Source organism: Camellia sinensis, chromosome 2, assembly GCF_055761805.1.
Source record: "Camellia sinensis isolate YWXY chromosome 2, ASM5576180v1, whole genome shotgun sequence".
Taxonomy (NCBI): domain Eukaryota; kingdom Viridiplantae; phylum Streptophyta; class Magnoliopsida; order Ericales; family Theaceae; genus Camellia; species Camellia sinensis.
In genome coordinates this window covers 199,156,823-199,173,780 of record NC_138962.1, presented here as the reverse complement: position 1 = coordinate 199,173,780, position 16,958 = coordinate 199,156,823, and the positions used below count along the sequence as shown (strand labels likewise).

The window sequence follows — 16,958 nt, the reverse complement described above, 5'->3', positions numbered from 1 at the left end:
GAAGTCTTGGGCGGGAGATCTATTCATCTGAACCTTTGATATAAACTTGGAATTAATCTTAGCCATTGAATTGAAATGTATCTCACACACATTTTATACATTTTCAAAAACCTTCTTCAAGAAATGGTGATAGAAATCTTTGGATTTGAGGCTTGTTTTGATCTCTTATCCTGATCCAAAGTATACCACTTTTCCTCTTTTTATTGTTATTGACATGTTTTTTTTACAAAAACAGTTATCTGTTTTAAGAGTCTTACACCCAAGACTATGTAGCCCAATTATCATATACTATGTAGCCCAATTTGTGATCTAGCAAACCTTGGAGTATACAAAATCTAAGGTAAATTTACATGATCATTTCTGCAAACAAAACAAACCACATGGAGGATGACTCAACCAGAGCAAGTTAGCTCCATCACTTGATCTAAAATCTTTTTTGCATGTATCTATGCCCCAATCCACAGAATATACTCTATACTAACTATTATACAAAATGTGTTATTAATCAGTCAATAAAAACAAATAATCAAAAAGAGAAACAATCAGTGTTGATTATTGTCATTGTTCTCTTCAAACCCTTTGCACACAATAAAAACATCATTTGACAAATTTTTTTTTTAAAAAAAATAAATAAATAAACCAATAATTTCTGCCATAGTTCTAATTAGGCAACCACCAAACAATAAACCATGAACCACAAAATAGGCAACCACCAAACAATAAACAATAAACCAGAAACAGAAACGATGATAAACAAAAACATCGATTTAAACCATTACCTCAATTCCACCAACAAACATGGAGGATGACTCAACCAGAGCAAGTTGGCTCCACCAATTGATCTCAAATCTTCTTTGTATGTATCTATGCCCCAATCCACAAAATTTGAAGTTAATTTCTACTGAAATGAAAATGCGTATGAGAATATAAGTTGAAGAGTTTTCCGAAGAGAGAGAATGGACAAAAGTAATGCATTAGCTAATGCTTTTCTGTACATAGAGAAGAAACTAATAAAATCAAAATAAAATTAATATTTTCTAATAATTTAGAGATGTCCGTGTAAATAACTCATATATTATCATATACTATGTAGCCCAATTTGTGATCTAGCAAACCTTGAAATATACAAAAACATGATCATTTCTGCAAAGAAAATAGACCACATGGAGGATGACTCAACCAAAGCAAGTTGGCTCTACCACTTGATCTAAAATCTTCTTTGTATGTATCTGTGCCCCAATCCACAGAATATAATCTATACTAACTATTATACAAAATGTGTTATTAATCAGTCAATAAAAACAAATAATTAAAAAGAGAAACAATCAGTGTTCATTGTTCTCTTCAAACCCTTTGCACACAATAAAAACATCATTTGACAAATTTTTTTTTAAAAAAATAAAAATAAATAAATCAATAATTTCTGCCATAGTTCTAATTAGGCAACCACCAAACAATAAACCATGAACCACAAAATAGGCAACCACCCAACAATAAACCAGAAACAGAAACGATGATAAACAAAAACATCGATTTAAACCATTACCTCAATTCCACCAACAAACATCGATTTACTTGAAGCATAAAGAAGCATTGAGAGAGAGAGAGAGAGAGAGGTACCGGAGAGCTCCCATGGGGGTTCGAAGCAGAGAGAGAAAAAGAAGACAGCGGCGTCAATGTAGAATTTGAGGAAGTTGATGATGATGACGGTGGTTGTGGTGGTGGAAACCCTAGCCTTCGGTGACCCAATCAAAGCACAGTGTCGCAATTCACAATCGGAAACCCTACCTTGCGAGTGGGAGGGATACGACTGGAAGCCATTGAGAGAGAAGGGGGGGAGAGGCAGAAATCGAGCTCAAGAGGGAGGGTAGGAAAGAAGAACAGAGAGGGAGAGAGAGAGACAAAGAGGGAATGGGAGGAGACGTGTAACAGAGAGGGAGAGATAGAGAGAGAGAGAGAGAGAGAGAGAGAGAGAGAGAGAGAGAGATAAAGAGGGAATGGGGAAGGAGACATGGGTAGGTGGGAGAGGGAGAGCGTGTTTGAGCGGGAAGAAAATTGATGTCAACCGTGAGATATTAATTAGGATTGATCTGAGCCCTTAAAATGAAATATATCTCTGATATTAATTAGAAAATATTGTTCTAATGCTATGTCCTACGAAAACTAAGATATTGAAACCATAATAGAAATATAAAATTAGAATAAATAACACAAAGAACAAAGAGATTATCATTATGTTTAGGGACCAAGTTTAAAACATTAACCAGCTTTTAGAAAGAGTTGTCTCAATTTACGGGTAATACTACATTTTCTCCTAGCAAAGGAACAATAAGGAGGATGTACTCCTAGTAGTACTTGATCTACCCACTTGGAGTAAATGATCTTTGACAAAATCCTAGAATCCAAAAATCGACTCAACAAAAGCAACTAACTTCAAGCAACTGACTCCGTCCTATTGTCAAGCTGCCAATTGGCAGCATAAATATTATATTTAGTACAACTCTCTACATGAGAACCCCAAAATCATAAAGAAATAACAAACATCACATGAAATAAAATGATCAAATTAGAGATTAAAATCCCTCATTTATATATGTAATGACAAATTAGATTGATAGTGCGTATGGTTGGAAATGGAGAGTTGAAAAAAAAGGAAACAAAAATAGAAATTACTATAGAACTTATCTTAGCTTAGCGTCATCGGTTGATCTCACTCCACTTGTCTGCACACATACACTATCACACAATGGTTTCTCTTTTTAATAGACAATAGCATTGTCAAATGAGAAAAAATAACAACGAAAATGAGTAAGCTTAACAATGTATCAATCGGGGACCCGATTACCATGGGTCCATTACCGCCATGGGTCCTCTCAATTATTGTAACTAATGCTTTCCTTTCAGCAAAACCAACTAAAATTTGAGTGTGAGAGTGCAATCTAACAAACAATCAAAGTAAAATACCTTTTCGGAGTCTAGTTGAAGATTGACAATGGTTGAGTACCAAGTAGGCATCACTCTAAGCCAATCTACTACCACCGATTGGTACCAAAATGTATTGATTCCAGACTTAAAAAAATAAAAACAAAAACAAAAAGAAGAAGAAGAAGCTACCAAAAGGAACAGTTAAGAAACAACATCACTACTCTAGAAGTGATAAAGAAAAGAACATGATCATAGCCTCATATTAGATACTAACCTTATTGAATACCCAAATTTCACCATTAACAGTTGATTTTGGTACACCATGTCCATTATAATGGAAGAGAACTCTATCAGAATTGGCATTCAAGCTCATAATGTGCCTACTTACATGTCATGAAGAATAAGTTAAAACATTATTTGATATTAAATTTATACATAGAAATAATAATAAAAAAATCTCACTTTGAGTTGTCACCGTTTATATTGGAAGAAGTAAAATGACATAAATACTTTCATAACATTAAACCTTTACTCATGAGAAATTAAATGCACAACCAATTTGACAACCGGTGCCACAACTTGAAAAGCAAATTAAACAAAGAACAAAAAGACACATGTTATGTAGTCAATTGTAGACCACAAAAAATTCAACAGGTCAAAGTAGATACACCCATACAACAGACATTTCAAACTAATATCATAAATTAAAACCCATTTCATAAATCAAAAGCTTTTCAAAACCATAGGAAATCAACACCCATTTCAAAAATCAACACCCATTTCCCATTAAAGAATCAAACCCATTTCATAAATCAAAACCATGTCAGAAATCAAACTGAACATAAAAAATTCATTTCTGAAATCAAAACCCATTTAAAAAATGAAACCCATTTCATGAAACAAAACTTATTTCAAAAATTAAAACTAATTTCTCATTTCAAAATCAAACCCATGTCAGAAGCTAAACTATAAATAGAAATCCACACAATGACCAACCTAACCAAACACCCACAGACGTCAAAAAGGTTTATGGTTTAAACACCAATGCACAATTCACAAAAATAAATGATCTGAGATTCAACAAAATGAAAAAATTTCCAAAATCCAGATTTGAAAAAAATAACCAGATTAAAAAATATTTAGATTCAACTTTACAAACTCATAAAAGTATCTAGATTCAAGTAATCAGAAACAACCAAACCCACAAAAATATCATGAATTGCAAAGGTTGAAAGTTCTAGATTCAAGCACAAACAAAAAAAAAACCCCAATTTTAATTCATATTTCCAGCCACTTTCCTTTTCTCTCCACAAATCACTCTCCAAATCCAAGATTCAAGCACAAACCAAAAAAAAAAAATCCAATTTTAATTTTTCACTACCTTCAATTTCTAAAACTCCCAAAACTTTTGCATAAATACACATATGTAAACAAAAAAAAATCCTAAATACACAATCCCCACAATACATATCTATCAATATGTATACCAAACAATCAAAATACACAAGCAGACATTCAAATACCCTATGAGAGATTGATCTGATTCAGTAGGGGGAAAAACTAAGAACTTAACTAATTAAAATACCTGTTTGGGATCTCTTTGAATATTGACAACGACGGAGTATCGATCTCTCTAGAGACGGTGGTGGTCCAACGAAATCTTCCCTTTTGCAATGGCTCCTTTCGAAATCTCTCCTATGGGTTGAAAAGGTTGTGTCGATTGTGGTGGAATATGGAGTTTGGCCTGCCAATGTTGATGAAGATTGAGATGGCAGAAAGGGGGAGGAAGGAAAAGAGAAAGAAGAAACGAATTGGAGAGAGAGAATGAAAGAGTATTGACTGAATCAGAGCGAGGGAGGAAGAAGAAACGAATAGGGATTATGGTTGGGGTAGAGAGAGAGAGAAAGAGAGAGAGAGATTTTCTTCGATTTACAAAGAGTGGGTGGGAAATAAAGAAATCTCAACCGTTGAAGTTTAGATGGGACAATCTGATCCATTGATATAAAATGTATCTCTTAGACATTTTATGACATTTTCAAAAACCCTTGTGCCATATTATATAGATGTTTTTAATTTATTTGGAAGAGAAAAATAGAATCAAAATTTATTTTGATGATTTATTTAATTACGTTTTAATTTATTTGAAAAAGAAAAATAGAATCCAAAATTTATTTTAATGATTTATTTAATTATATTTTAATTTATTTGAAAAAGAAAAATAGAATCCAAAATTTATTTTAATGATTTATTTAATTATATTTCAATAGAATCCAAAATTTATTTTGATGATTTATTTAATTATGTTTGAAAGAGAAAAATAGAATCAAAATTTATTTTGTCCTATTGATTCTCACCTAAACTTTTATCCTAAATATTATTTGAATGTATTTAATATTTGCTTAAATTAGGAATTCATTTCAACCCAAAAATAATGCCCAAACCAGAGGTTCAAACAATCCAAAGTAAAAGTTCAAATAGCCCAGCACAGCAACAGGCCAAAAGGTTCAAGTGGAAGATATTCAAATTAGTAATGATGGAGTGGAAGATATTTAAATTAGTACTGATGGACCGGAAGATATTCAAATAAATACAACGGCTATAAGTTTCATTATATATACCAAAGCCTCTAATGTAAACAAGTTACAAAAAAATATCAAAAAATATTCTTTGATCTATAATCACTAACATCTATTCTCTAAAAAATTCTCTGAGAAGTGTTCTTCAATTTTTGTTTGCGTCCTCTTTCAGAAATTATATGCTGAGACGTATAGTTTTAAGCCCATCTTTCCTGTGTGAAGTTTACAGAAAAATTAGAGTTTCATTTTTATATCTATCTTTGAGAGATAATTCTTGTAGCTTTCTATGAAAGCAAAAACACATTCTTTTCAACCTTTTAAGAGTGTAGTACACTCAGTGTTCTTGACTTAGAAAGTCAATGTTAAATCTATGGAGGATTGCTCCATCTGTGAAAAGGTTGCTAGTACCCTGTGAAGCTAGAGTATAGTGAAAAATCTCAAGCGAAGCTTGAGGAGTGGACGTAGGCCGAGTTGAAGCCGAACCACTATAAATTTGTTTGTCTCTCTCTCTCCCTTGTCTCTTTAATTTATTTAAATTGCCATAACTATATTTCACATTTTCACTGTGCTAAAATCATTAACTGACATAGTTGTTAGAACACTTATTTTAATTATTTTTGTTTCATTAACTATATTTATCTATTGTGCTAGTCATAATTTTTATTAGGGTATTATTATTTTTATTTGTAAAAACCTAATTCACCTCCCTTCTTAGATTGTCTTTTGAGTAACAAAGGCCCAAATATAAATTTAAATATATTTTACTTTAGTTTCTTTCTTATTCAACTCAATCAAATGGAGTTGTTTAAGGGTGTATTGATCCCTTTTTATCAATTATTCATTAATCATTAATGGTATGACTGGAACAATAATGTTTTCATTACTTTTATATTAAAATATATATTTTAACATTGATTATTTATGTGATAACACATTACTTGTGAAAAATCTAAAACCCTCAAGATATTGATTCATGATTTTGTTTCAATTTAAAACAATATCAATCTCAATCAAACAATCAACGACAAATTGACACAACGATTTAACGTGAAAAAAATCACAATTAGAGCACCTCCAATTGTAATAAAAAAAAACACAAAATAAAACTACAAAATAATCCACTAAAACGACACAAAAAAAAATTATACACGAGTACCTTCAATTACCTAGCGAATCCACACCCGAATTGAACCAAACCCAATGTACATCTTCCACTACCACCTTTACCTTGGAATTGCATCCAATGTTGAATCCACAATGCTGATGTCGAATCCACGACGATGAGCCACTTTAGAATCTACCAAAACTTCATGTAACGCCTCGAAAATGATTATAATAATCCAACCCAACACAATTAACGCAAGACAACATGATCAAAAAAAATAAACTTTCATTAATCTGAATTGATATACAAAAATGACACATGCTATATACATTTATGAATAATTCATCCTTAATCTACAGCATGTGCTACAAGTATTAAAGGGGAATGAAAGTTAAACAGATATTTTAGTGCCCTAGAGGCCTACATCTTTCCAAGTCTTAGCTTGGTTACAACAAAAGTGAGACTAGCTCAATACAAGATCAAGCCCTTGGTTATACAAAAGACAATACAACAAAAGGAAGCCCCTTGCCCCAAAGTCCCTCCAAGTTATTGCCTTGGCGGAGGCATATCACCAACACCTGAAAATGATTTTTTCCAAATAGGGTAAGCCAAAACCCAGTAGAAACAATCCAACACAGTATATGGATCTTAACAAAGATATAAGTACAATGTGCATATACGATGCCTGTAACAAAACATTCATATCCTACATGGTTATAAAGTGCCAAATTTCATAGCTTAATCCATTTTCCTTTAATTCGTTTCAAGTTAGTTCATTTCATTTCAATTCATGAGTCGACCTTTATTATCTTTCAAGCAACCCAGCTGAGACTACAACTCAGTGGTTCTCAAATCAATCACAAACATCATACAAGCACTTCAATTTGTCATTTTACGAAAATTTCGTCCACGAGATCGGCACCCATGTATGCGCGCAGTTTCGGGACTTTCACCCAAGACACACAGGCCAACTTAATTCAAATAAGTCCATTCTCTAACTCCTTCCAAACATGGAGTACATCATCTTTCTCCTCCCAAACATCATACATATACAATGTATTTAAAACATAGTCATATTCAATGACAACAACAAGAGATTAGTTTTACTTCACCTAATCTGCATGTAATTTCTACAACAATCATAGCTATCCTCCACCGATAGCCCAATACAGATATTTCTAAACAGATACGCAATCTCAAGACAGATAAATTATTCAAAATTTCACAGGTGTGAGGTAATGCATATCCAACTCTTCCATTTATATCAACGTCCATCTAATTTCATATTTACAATATCAATTTCATTTATTTATACAAAATAAATATCTGAAGCGTTTTAGGGCAAACTTCCATTTTTTCCCAAATCTCAAACCAAATGCCAAAATCAACTATGTTGACACAATATAGCCTCATATTCAATCCCATAACCATCTATAGCTCACTCACATAGAAATCCCTCTTTTGATTTAATACCCAAACCCTAGGTTTGTCCACAATATCCCAAATTTCACCATTATTACACAACAACCCATAACTAAGTTAAAAGCCATATAAAAGTGTAGAAAATCCCTACCTCAAAGAGAGAAGGCAAGCCAAGCAAAGATGAAACATCAAAGATGCTTAAACCCAACTCTATTCGAATCAAAACAAAGATCTTGAGATGCTCACTCTTTTTAACAAAGGCAAATGGGTGGAGAAATCATTAGAACTAGGTAAAAATAGAGAGAGAGAAAGAGCGTTTTAGAGAGAGGGGGTCACAACTTTAGGGCTTGGGGAGAAAGGGTCGGAAAAAGTGATGTAAGAAGTCACTTTCATAAACTGATATACACACAGTCCGCTCCAACGCAAGAAGTGACGCTCAAGCGTCAGACGCAATAAGTTGTTCCGCTCAAGCCCAAGAAGTGCCGCTCGAGCACTAAGACACAATGAAAGAGACGTACCCCGCTCGAGCGCAAGAAGTGACGCTCAAGCATAGAAAACACACATCCAACAGTTTTATAAACATTAGACCAACCGCTCAAGCACAAGAAATGGCCACTCAAATTGAGCCCGCTCAAGCGCAGAAATACCCACTCGAGCGTAGAATACACTCTCTCAGTAGTTTTGCAGACTTGCAAAAATACTAAGAGTTTGCAAAACCCGCTCGAGCGCAAGAAGTGCCGCTCGAGCGGAGGAGCAAAATTCTAGGCAACGAGAGTTTGGAAAACAAGCAACCAACTTGTTCCAAACACAACCATAACAATCCAAAAGATAAAATTAAGGGAAAACAAAGGGAATAAGGGATGAACAACCACACTAAACCACAAAACCTGAGTCCGAATACAATAAAGGTCGGGTCAAAACCGAAATCGCTATACTTCAGGCCCAAATTCTCCGAAATCCACAATGAACATCTCTCTCTTTTTGTGAATAAACGAACAAAATCAACCCTTGATGTTTATCAATATGTAGTTTGTTGATCAATAAATCACCTTCTATACATCAAGGAAACTCATATAAACCACCCTCCTATGTAGAACACTTTGTATTTTAATCCTCTCTAAGAATTTATGTAACGCCCTGAAATAATCCAACACGAATGAGGTACCTTAACCAACATTCATTAAGGAATAAAGATAGATCTCTAACCTTTTCATCATTACTCAATATGCGAATTATACATTCAATGGTATTAAAACACATGAATCTATAGCATGTAAAGCGTCAAATCCCAAAATAAATAAGATGCCCTTAAGGGCTTACATATTCCAAGGCTAGAGCCTGGTTTTCACAAAAATGGTTTCACGAACCCATACATTTAAAGCCATTGGCTAACAAATAATTTACAACAAAATAGAGTCATCTACTCTTCACAAAAATATGTCCACGCCCTCAAATCGGCGGATTCACCACATCTTTTCCTACACTAAAATCTCATAGGGGTGAACATAAAGCCCAGTAGAGAATCCTTACAAAGTATATACAGTTATGCAAGATTTTCAATATTAAATGGAAATGCCATGCAATGCCAATTTAAAGAGAATTTCATTCACATGCTCTTTTTGAAAATCACCATGTTTCAACAACAATTTGAAATCTCAACAATTCTGAAACTTACAATTTTATTCAATAGGGACGGTAAATACGAATTAAGTAATCCCTAGGTTGGTGTTTGCAAGTAGGCTTATCAAACACTACCAAAACCCCATTTTACCGGTTGCTAACCAGAAGGGAAGTGGTACCTCCTCTGCGCGTGTTTTCGATCTTTCATCCCGGACACTCAGGCCAACTTAACCAATTACATCTACGCCTTCTATCCAAACTTATCAACGTATTTATCCCTTAAACATTTCCATGATTTCATTTCACCATATTTCATTTTCAATGAAAGTTCCAATTCCCAATCAAAAGTCATGACATGCAAGGTTTTAGAGAAGCCAATGCAACAATTATCCATACTACACCATATTTCTCCACTTTCAACAAATATTCTATAATGATCAAAATTTCTTTTTTTCTCCTTTCAATGCCATTTAGCCAAAAGTTTGTTACCATTTATCAATAAATATAACAACATGTTCACAATTCATGCACTTCCATCATTTTCATCATTTCACAGCTATAGCAAAAATTGGGCAACAATCTCCAATCTCAATAATTCTGATGTGTAGAGAAACCCATCATCAATATATACACATTTGTAATAAAACAAGGAAACTCTCCACTTTCTTTACTTATCATGGCACACAACTATGAATATATATATATATATATACATAATATCACCCATAAACCCTTATCTTCTTTTATTTAAGAAAACCTCCAAAATTTCCAGGTTTCCTTCTTTACAAACAATACAAACACACACACTCTAAACACTTGAAAGGGACTCTCAAGAACACACCATTTTCTAGCCTAAGGTAATTTCAACCCTCAAGATGTTATCTTAGAAAGATTTGAGATAAAAAAAAATTAAAAAAAAAAAAATATCCACTTTTGAAAATCTCTACATTTTGGGCCACCAAATCAAAACCAACATAATAACTTTAAGAAAACCTTAAAATCAACATCAATATTGCAAAACATGTATATATAACTCAAAGGAGTCCCAACCTCAAGTTTGAAGAAGAAAAAGAGATGAAACCCTAGAAATCAAGGATGCCAAAGCCCAATCTCCACCGTAGACAATGTAGTTCTTGAGGAGTTCTTTAACTTTGATGAAGAAGTTATGGATAAATTTCAAATAGATGGAAGAAGATCAAGGATTTTGATCTTGTTTTAGGGTAGAAATGTAGAGAGAAATGAGAGAAATGTGTTTTTAGAGAGAGAGAGAGATATAGAAAAAATGATATACAATCAGCCCCAAAAGAAAGAAAAGCTGAAAATTTCGGGCTGCCCAGAATGCCGCACCTGTGGCTCCCTCTCCCGCACATGCGGAGCGTCTCCCCCGCACGTGCGGCCTTCACCCTCGCACGTGCAGTGGTCCCTTCCCACACCTCACTCCGCACCTGCTTATTAGGCAGTGTGCAACCTTCCAAAGCTCATCATTTCCGCACATGCGGCCCCCATCCCGCACGTGTAGCCCAGGGCCTTGCACGTGCGGCCCTGGCCTAGCAGCCCAGAATTTTCCTGTTTCGCTCCCAGGCTCTCCGAACTCTGCCATGCACCCTCCGAAACAAGTGACGCTCAACCCGGAGTTAGACAAGAACCGGAATTTGAAAGAAAACTCTCGAACACCACAGACTCAAAGAGGACAAAAAAAAACAACACGGAATGAAACCGGTCATCACAACCTCCCCACCATAGGAAATTTTGTCCCCGAAATTTAAACAAACCCACCAAACTAAAGGGTTGTAGCCATTATGACCACACTAGCAAAATTTCAAATCAACACATCGATGTTCAACCAACATTTACCATGCTCATCATTATCATTTCATCAAGACAACAATTGCTTATAATAGACATTTGAAATGAAGCATTTTTAACAAAATATCATTCCTTCACCATCTCATGCTTAGATTAACAATACACATAACAACATGTGATTAACAATTTAACACTTTTTCCCTTCAACACTAGGGAACATTACAAATCAAAACAACTAAGCATTTTCAAATAAATCTGGATACTTGGAGCGGACCTCCGCTTCCCGTTCCCAAGTTACCTCCTCAACCCCATGGTGCCTCTACAACACCTTCACTAACAGTATAGTTTTACCCCGTAACACTTGCTCTCGGGTATCTAGTATTTGAACCAGTCGCTCTTCATAAAAGGCATCCTCATCTATCTCCAAATCAACCCAATCTAGCACAAAAGAAGGGTCGGGTTTGTACTTCCTAACCATGGACACATGAAACATATTGTGAACCCCCGAAAGTTATGGCAATAAAGCTAGCCAGTATGCCACTTCCCCGATTCTCTCCAATATCTCGAAAGGCCCAATAAAGCTCAGAGACAACTTTCCACTCTTACCAAACCTCATCAAACCCCACCTAGGTGAGATCTTAAGGAAAATATAGTCACCCACTTTGAAAGATAAAGGTCGTCTCCTCTTATTGGCATAACTTTTTTATCGGCTTTAGGCCGTAGCTAATCTCTTCCAAATGATAGTAACTTTCTCGGTCGTCTCTCTAATGATTTTCGGACCCAACAACGATGCATCCCCCACATCGGCCCAACAAACCGGCGATCTACAAGGTCGGCCATACAAGGCCCCAAATGGTGCCATCTCGATGCTAGCTTGGTAACTACTGGTATAGGCAAACCCAATCAATGGTAAGTGCCTCTCCCAAGACCCCTTGAAATCTAGGACACAAGCTCTAAGCATGTCCTCTAAAATCTGAATGGTACGCTCCGATTACCCATCGGTTTGATGGTGATAAGTGGTAGTCCCCAATGCCTCTTGAAGGCTTTACCGCAACTAGGCAGTAAAACGGGGATCTCTATCTAATACGATGGTTACAGGAACTCTGTGATGTCGAACTATCTCCCTAATGTATAACTCTGCCAAGTGCTCAACTGAATCGCCGGTACGCATTGGAATGAAATGCGCAGACTTAGTCAACCTATCAACAATCACCTAAATGGCGTCATTGCCCCTCTGTGTTCTAGGAAGCCTAACTACGAAATCCATGGTAACATGCTCCCATTTCCACTCGCTATTGGTAAGGGTTGTAAGAAACTTGCTGCTCTTTGATGGTCGGCCTTCACTTGTTGACAAGTAAGGCACTTCGACACAAAGGATACGACATCCCACTTCATACCCCTCCACCAAAATTGATGGCTAAGATCACGATACATTTTGAGCCTCCCGGATGTGCCGCAAGGCGTGAGTGATGGAACTCTCGAAGCACTTCCTCTCTACAAGATTTAGGTACAAACAAACGGTTTAGGTGACGTACACTCTGATCCGAGTGAATATTCAAACCCTTCTCTTCCTTCCCGTCGGAGATTCTATCACGAATCAACTCTACTTCACAGTCTCCTTACTATGCCTCTACAACTTTACTAATCAAAGTAGGTTGAGCACTCAAAGTAAACAAAGTTGCACCCTCTTCGAGCTCACCCAAGTGCAATTCAAACTTGCCGATATCACCCAACATAACCCATTCCCGAATGGCCACACTCGCCAAACCACTCACGAATTTCTGACTTAAGGCATCGGCCACTACATTGGCCATCCCCAAATGATAGTGTAACTCGAAGTCATAATCCTCCAAAAACTCCATCCAGCTCCGTTGACATATGTTCAAATCTTTTTGGGAAAACAAATACTTTAGGCTCTTATGATCGAAGAAAACCTCAAACTTCTCGCCATACAAATAATGTCTCCAAATTTTCAAGGCAAACACTACTGCTACTAATTCCAAGTCGTAGGTAGGGCAATTCTTCTCATGAGTTTTCAATTGTCGTGAACTGTAAGCTACAACTTTTTCCCCTGTATCAAAACACAACCAAGTCCATCCCGAGACGCATCACAATAAACGGTGTAACCCAAACCTCTTTCCGAAATTATCAACACCGGTGCGGTAGTCAGCCTAGTCTTAAGCTCTTGGAATGACCTTTCACAAGCCTCACTCCACACAAACTTAACCCCCTTTCTAGTTAATCTAGTCAAAGGCGCGGCTAGTCTAGAAAAGTCACTCACAAAACACCGATAATACCCCGCCAATCGTAAGAAACTCCGGATCTCAAAAACATTTTTAGGTTGCTCCCAATCTTGTACAGAGTCTATCTTTGAAGAATCTACAATTACTCCCTCTCTTGACACTACATGGCCCAAAAACTTCACCTCGGTGAACCAAAACTCGCATTTCTCAAATTTGGCATACAATTGATGCTTCCTAAGCAAATGAAGCACTACCCTCAAGTGAGCCTTGTGTTCTTCCTCGGAAGTCGAATAAATTAAGATGTCGTCCATAAAGACGACCACAAAATGATCCAAGTATTCTCTAAAAATTCAGTTCATCAAATCCATAAAGGAAGTCGATGCATTAGTCAACCCAAATGGCATTACAAGGAACTCATAATGGCCATAACACGTACAAAAGGCTGTTTTCTGGATGCCTTCTCCCGGACTCTCAACTGATGGTACCCCAACCTCAAATCTATCTTCAAAAAGCAACAAGACCCTCTAAGGTGGTCAAATAAGTCATCAATTCGAGGTATGGGGTACTTGTTCTTGGCGGTAACCCGATTTAACTTGCGGTAATCAATACACAACCGCAACGACCCATCTTTCTTCTTCACGAAGAGAGTCGGTGCTCCCCAAGGCAATGTACTAGGGCAAATGAAACCCTTGTCTAAAAGCTCTGGAGTTGAGTCTTCAACTCATGTAACTCCGCAAGAACAAATCTATACGGCGCCATGGAAATTATGCCGTTCCAAGCACTAAGTCAATGGTGAACTCGATCTCCCGGTAGGGTGGGAAACTGGTAAGATCCTCGGGAAATACGTTCGGGTATTCGCTAACTACCCTTGGCAACTCAACACGAGTCCCGTCACTCTCATTATCCAAGAGAGTAGCAAAAAGGCCACTAAGTTCGTTCTTACTATGAGGGTCAAATACTGGCGATAAGACCCTATCAACCCGGTCCCCCAGAAGTAAAAACAATCACCACCCGAGGTGCACACTGTGACCTCTGACGAAAACAATCAATCACTGCTCAATATGAAGACAACCAATCCATGCCTAAAATGACATCGAAACTCGACATGTCTAGCAACACAAAAACAAACGGGAGTCGACACCCGGCAACCTCTATCTCACAACCATGACACCCTAGATCTAAGTCAACTGTACCCCCAACTAGTGACTCTACTCTGAGCGGAGACGCTAATCGTGCCACCTCTAATCCCATTGTAGACGCAAATGCATATATGAATGAATGAGACGCACTCGTATCTATCAACACATTAGCCAAAGAATTACACACAACAATAATACATCTTATAACTGAGGATCCCGGCAACTGTTTTGGCGCGGTAACAACATACACGCGCCCATGTGGCCTCTGATCAACCTGCTCATCTCTCGGAGTATAGGCATGCTGCACTAACTGAGCCGAAGCGGCTCCTTGATTAGCTCGCGACGTCTGGACTAAGTGAGCCTACTAGTGGCTCTGAGTCTGCCTCGACCCTGATGCGCCAGATACGCCCAATCGCGGGCAAGCTCTCTTCATGTGCCCAAACTGACCGCACTGATAGCAAGTAGGCCCATGTCCCCTACTCTGAGACTGACTCTGAGATCGATTAGGTGGTGGTGGTGGCAACATCTGCTGTCCTCCTCCCTTCTGTGGACATACAAAGGCCTTGTGACCTGGTTGGCCACATTTGAAGCAAGAAAACCCACTTGGTGCACTCTTCCCCTAGCCCGCACTAGGCAAGAGAAAGGTAGATCTAGACTGTTGCGGTTAGGACTGGGATGAAAAGGTGTTTCTGCTCTTCTTGTTGGACCTATAGTCCCCCTCTGACCCTTGACCCCTCAACCTTGACCCTCGGATTCTCTCATCTTCGACCTCCACAGTAATCTCTACGTGTGTCGCCGCTTCCACAAGCCGGTCATAGTTCTGGATCATGTACCCGACAACCTTGAACAAGATCTTGATTCTAAGTTTCTTCTCAAACTCAATGCAACGGCACTCTTCCATCGCTACCAACTCCGATGCAAACCAGAACAAACTAGAAAAGGCCGCTTCAAACTCGGCCGCAGACATATTGAGTCACTTAAGGTCTTGGAACTCCTGCCTCAACCTCTCTCTAGTAGTGGGAGATAGGTTCTTGTCTTGGAAAGCCACCACAAGTGATTCTCATGTCTATTCTATTCGGCCATTGGCGTATTTCCATCATTGGCCCGCATCCCCCTTGAGTTAGTAACTCACAAGAGTCACTCTAAGCTCACTGTCTTCGATGTGAAGCATCCCAAATGTCTTTACTGTCTGTTCGAGCCATTCATCCGCTTTCTTAGGCTCAGGGCCACCATGGAACTCATCCGTCTTGGCCCGTAAAAACTCCCTCGTGAGGAAACTCACCCTTGTCTTTACGGCATTCTCCTTAGCTTGGTTCTCCGCCCTTAGCATATTCATAGACTCCCTTAAGGCCCCCCTATTTCTCGGGCTAAGACCCCCATTGCAGCTTGGCCCGCTTGCCCCAATATCTCAGCTTGCCCCACTTGCTCGACCACATTAGCTTGGCCTAACCCCTCCTCTTGCACCGGGACCTCTTGGACCGGTACTTCATGCACACCCCGGCGACCCCTACCACCTCGGGTTTGACCCCTTCCTGACATCCTAATCAAGGAATCGAGATGAACAATTTAGCACATAATTCAAAATGTGCTCGTGATTTGCCTCACATGTTAGACTACCACGATTATGTACATGATCTACCACACAAACAATTTAATTCACTCCACACAAACACTTAGTCACGTAAACACATACGAATTATTCTTTGGTAATGAGATTCGTCCCACGAAAAACCAAGAATCTTAGTAAAACAAGTATTGATCAGGTACCCTTCTAATAAGACCTCAAGGAATTTAATATGCGCAAATAACATCCCAAAAGTCCAATCTCATACCCATATAACCACATAAACATGCTATCACATAATCATAAAAAACAAAACATTTCCTAATCATGCGAAATGAACCCATTGTGGCAAAACAACCACTTCCCGCGTGCCCCAAGTATTCAAACCCGGTAGCTCTAATACCAAGTTGTAACACCCTGAAATAATCCAACACGAATGAGGTACCTTAACCAACATTCATTAAGGAATAAAGATAGATCTCCAACCTTTTCATCATTACTCAATAAGTGTGTACAAAAATTCTACATGCGAATTATACATTCAACGGTATTAAAACA

At 37.6% G+C, this 16,958-nt stretch overlaps 1 long non-coding RNA gene across 2 annotated transcripts; it reads right to left on the bottom strand.

The window, feature by feature from the left end:
- Nucleotides 1–1,171: 1,171 nt before the first annotated feature.
- On the bottom strand, nucleotides 1,172–4,811 carry LOC114290085 (uncharacterized). Of its 2 annotated transcripts, XR_014362275.1 has the most exons (4): nucleotides 4,511–4,811; nucleotides 3,200–3,305; nucleotides 2,965–3,069; nucleotides 1,172–2,736 (listed from the first exon to the last, which is right to left on the bottom strand). It is a non-coding gene; the product is annotated as an uncharacterized LOC114290085 (long non-coding RNA). The 2 variants fall into 2 exon arrangements; XR_014362274.1 differs by lacking the exon at nucleotides 1,172–2,736 and having other exon boundaries at nucleotides 2,744–3,069.
- Between the last annotated feature and the right edge of the window lie 12,147 nt (nucleotides 4,812–16,958).